The sequence below is a fragment of the Tachyglossus aculeatus genome (genome assembly GCF_015852505.1).
Source record: "Tachyglossus aculeatus isolate mTacAcu1 chromosome 12 unlocalized genomic scaffold, mTacAcu1.pri SUPER_6_unloc_2, whole genome shotgun sequence".
Taxonomy (NCBI): domain Eukaryota; kingdom Metazoa; phylum Chordata; class Mammalia; order Monotremata; family Tachyglossidae; genus Tachyglossus; species Tachyglossus aculeatus.
The window spans coordinates 4,306,283-4,310,931 of record NW_024044829.1 but is presented as its reverse complement, the minus strand read 5'-3'; the positions used below and the strand labels follow the sequence as shown (position 1 = coordinate 4,310,931).

General features: G+C 46.0%; 1 non-coding gene across 1 annotated transcript; it reads left to right on the top strand.

Annotated features, from left to right (window-relative positions):
• Positions 1–4,203: 4,203 nt before the first annotated feature.
• TRNAK-CUU lies at positions 4,204–4,276 on the top strand. The gene has a single exon. It is a non-coding gene; the product is annotated as a tRNA-Lys (tRNA).
• Positions 4,277–4,649: the final 373 nt, after the last annotated feature.

Here is a 4,649-nt window from a genome sequence, read left to right as displayed (position 1 = left end):
CTCCCTTAAATCCAAGGGCTTCTCCTTTGCCCTTGCCCATTGGAGTATGTCCATCTCCATCATCATTGTTTCCTCACAGGACGGGGGCAAGCCAAATGAGATTTGGACTATACAGTATGAAACTGGGTGAATGGCCACCACTGTTCAGGGAGGAGGAGCATGGGCCTGGAAGTCAGAGAAGCTAATCCCAGCCCTGTCAATTGCTTTTTGCTTGACCTCGGACAAGGCCTTTAGCTACTCTGCACCTCAGATTTCCCATTCGTCTTCCTACTAAGACTGTGAACCCCTTGAGGGACAGGGACTGTGTTCAGGCTAATTGACTTTTATCTACCCCAATGTTTAGAATAGTGTTTGACACAAAGTAAGCACTTACAAAAGGCCAGAGAAGAAACAAAACAAACAAGGAGAGGGGAAGCCAGGAAGGGAGAGAGTTCATGTGGGAGGAAAAGGGAAGAGTAGTCACCAGGTAAAGTAAAAACCCTCTTCAAAACCTTACTAAGACAAATCTCCTCCCAAAGGCTTTCCCTGACTAAGTCACCCTTTCCTCTTCTCCCTCTCCTGTGTCTGACCTGCTCCCTTTATTCATCCCCTCATTTTCCCAGCCCCACAGCACTTGCGTACATATCTGTAATTTATTCATTTATATTAATGTCTGTCTCCCCTCCAGACTGCAAGCTCATTGTGGGCAGGGAATATGTCTATTTCTATATTGTACTCTCCCAAGCACTTAGTACAGTGCTCTGCACACAGTAAGTGCTCCAAAAATACGATTGAATGAATGAATGAATAAATGAATGAAAAACGTATTTACTCCAGACCACCTAGTAAGTGTTGATGAATCCCATTACTGGTTCAAACTCCCGCAACTGGCAATGACCTAAGGGGCTAGTAAATACCACACAGACCACTGTCAGAACAAAGAGAAGGGGATTTTTTAATATTTTTATGGTACTTTTTTAAGCATTTACTCTTTACCAAGTACAAGATACAAGTTGGTCATGTTGATCAGGTTGGACATAATCCCTGTCTCACAAAGAGCTCCCAGTCTCCCCATTTTACAGATAATGGAACGAGGCACAGAGAAGTTACATGACTCATCCAAGGTCTCACATACAGATATGTTGAAGACCCGGGATTAGAACCCAGATGATTCTGACTCCAAGGCCTGTGCTGTATCCACTAGTCTACACTGCGTCTCGGAGGGAATGGATCCCCCAATCCAGGACCTTCTCCAGGGCAGCCTTCACATTCCTGTTCCTCAGGCTGTAGATGAGGGGGTTCGGGGCGGGGGGCACTGTGATGCAGAACATGGACACCATCAGGTCCACGGCTGAGAGGAAGTCTGAAGGAGGCTTAAGATAGGCAATGGAAGCCGTAGAGAAGAAAAAATTGACGACAGCGAGGTGGGGCAAGCATGTGGAGAAGGCCTTAGCCCGAGTCACTGTGGCCAGCATCCTCAAAATGGCTCAGAAGATGTGGGTGTACGAGGTGATGATGGAGACAAAGGAGAAGAAAGCATAAACGAACCCAGAGGCCAAACTGAAATTAAAAACCACGTGAGTCTCTGAACACGAAACCATTAGCAAGGAAGGCGCATTACAGAAGAATTGCTGAACTATGTGGGACCCACAGAAGGGCGGGGAGAATCACCCTGCCGTATAAATCACCCCAAACATACCCCCGCTGAGCCAGGAGGCGGCGGCCATCTTTACGCAGGTCTCTCGGTTGATAGTGACATTATAGCGCAGGGGACGACATATAGCCACATAGCGGTCATAGGACATTATCGTGAGGATGACCAGTTCCGCAAGAAGTAACAAAATCACCAAGAAGATCTGAGCCCAGGAAAGAGATGGATCTTATAATAATAATAATGTTATTTGTTATGCACTTACTATGTGCAAAGCACTGTTCTAAGCGCTGGGGAGGTTACAAGGTGATTGGATTGTCCCGCGGTGGGGGGGCTCACAATTTTAATCCCCATTTTACAGATGAGGTAACTGAGGAACAGAGAAGTAAGTGACTTACCCAAAGTCACATAGCTGACAATTGGCAGAGTCGGGATTTGAACCCACGACCTCTGACTCCAAAGCCTGAGCTCTTTCCAGTGAGCAACGCTGCTTCTCTGAATGAAAGTATCACAACTGAAAACGAACCCTTTGGTAATGCCTAGTGAGGCTACACACTGACATCTTGGGTCTGATGAACAGAAGTGTAAAACTAAGCAGAGCTTTCTTTATGAATATGCTACGGTCTTTTGGGAGGGGAGGTAATTTCACTATATGAACCATGTAGTATCTGATTTGGGGATTTATGGGGTTGAGTTTTTTAATCAGAGAAGAAGGTCAGGGAGTGTTGGACTAGGCCTCCATGGCAGCAGAGTGAGCCATGGACTGTTTCTACCACAGACCTCTGCATGTAGAGACAGTCCCTACCCAACAACGGGCTCACAGTCTAGAAGACTGTGCTCTGGTGCTGAGGGGGGAGTGCATTCTAAGTGCGTTAGTGATACAGAGCCGAGTGCAAAGTGATGTAGAAAGAGGAGGAAGTAGAGGAAAAGAAGGTTTAGTTAAGAAAGGCCTCTTGGAAGAGACATGATTTTAATAAAGCTTTGTAGGTGGAGAGATTTGGAAGCAGCATGGGCTAGTGACAAAAGCATGGGCCTGAGAGTCAGAAGAACCTTTCTTTTAAACCCAGCTCTGCCATGTGGCTGCTATCCCACCTTGGGCATGTCACTTCGCTTCTTTGGACCTTAGTTACATCATCTGTAAAATGGGGATTAAGACTGTGAGCTCATATGGAAAATGGAATATGTCCAACCTGATTAGCTTGTATCTACCCCAGCGCTTAGTACAAACCTGGCACAATGTAAGGACTTAATACCATAAAAAAGAGTGTTTGTTGTATATGAGGGAGGATGGAGTTCCAGGTCAGAAGAAGGATGTGGATAAGAGATCAGTGGCGAGATAGATGAGATTGAGGTACAAATGAGTACATTGGCATTAGAGATGCAAAGAATCTGGGTTGTGGTAGGCAATCAGGGAGGTAAAGTAGAAGGGAGCAAGGTGATTGAGGATTTTAAGGCGATGGTAAGGGGTTTCTGTTGTTGTGGAGCTGGACAGGCAACCACCAAAGGTTTTTGAGGAATGAGGAGGTGTGAATTGAATGTCATTTTAGGAAAATGATCCTGACAGCAGAGCTCAGTATGGACTGGAGTGGGAAGAGACAGGAGGCAGGGAGGCCAACCAGGAGGCTGATGCAGTAATCGAAGAGGGTTAGGATAAATGCTTGGATACATGGAGTGGTAGTTTGGATGGAGAGGAGAGGGCAGAATTTTAGTAGTGTGGTTCATGTAGAACTCATAGGATTTGGTGACAGTTTCAATATGTGGGTTGAATGAGAATGGTGAGACGAGGATAATGTCAAGGTTATGGATTTGAGAAACAGGAAGGATAGTGGTGCTGTCTACAGTGATGGAATAATCCGGAGGGCAGATTTTGGGTGGAATGATGAAGAATTCTGCTTCCAACATGGTAATTTTGAAGTGTTGATGGAACATCAAGTAGAGATGTCCTGAAGGCAGGAGGAAATGTGAGACGGCAGAGAAAGAGGGAAATAGCATGACCCAACTGCTAGTGCACAGGCCTGCGAGTTGGAAGAATTTGGGTTCTAATCCCAGCTCCACCTCTTGTCTGCAGTGGGACCTTGGGCAAGTCACTTTGCTTCTCTGTGCCCCAGTTACCTCATCTGTAAAAGGGGATTAAGACTATAAACCCCATGAGGGACAAGGACTGTGCCCAACCTGATTAACCTGTAACTAACCTAACATTTAGTACAGTTCCTAGAACATAATAAGTGCTTAACAAATATCAATTTTTTTTAAAAAAAGAGAGAGATCTGGGCTGGAGAGGGAGATTTGGGAAGCATCTGTGTAGAGGTGGTAGCTTGGTTCAGTCAGTTGGTGCCAGAACCAGAGTGTGAGGTGGTGGTGGAGCAGAACAAGAAGCACCAGGGCCTAGTGGATAGAGTTAGAGCGTCATGGGTTCTAATCCCAGCTCCACAACATGTCCGGTGTGTGACCTTGGGCAAGTCACTTCACTTTTCTGGGCCTCAGATACCTCAACTCTAAAATGGGGATTAAAATTGTGAGCACCATATGGGACAGGGATGGTGTCCAACCTGATTAGGTTGGACACCTAGCTTGCCCGGCTAGCTCAGTCGGTAGAGCATGAGACTCTTAATCTCAGGGTCGTGGGTTCGAGCCCCACGTTGGGCGCAGTAGTTTTGAAGCAGCGTGGCTCAGTGGAAAGAGCCCGGGCTTTGAAGTCAGAGGTCATGGGTTCGAATCCCAGCTCTGCCACATGTCTGCTGTGTGACCTTGGGCAAGTCACTTCACTTCTCTGAGCCTCAGTTGCCTCATCTGTAAAATGGGGATGATGACTGTGAGCCCCACGTGGGACAACCTGATCACCTTGTAACCTCCCCAGCGCTTAGAACAGTGCTTTGCACATAGTAAGCGCTTAACAAATGCCATTATTATTATTATTATTATTATTATTATTATTATTATTATTAGGTTGTAACTACCCCAGCGCTTACAACAGTGTTTGACACATAGTAAGCGTTTAACAAGTACCATTATCATTGTC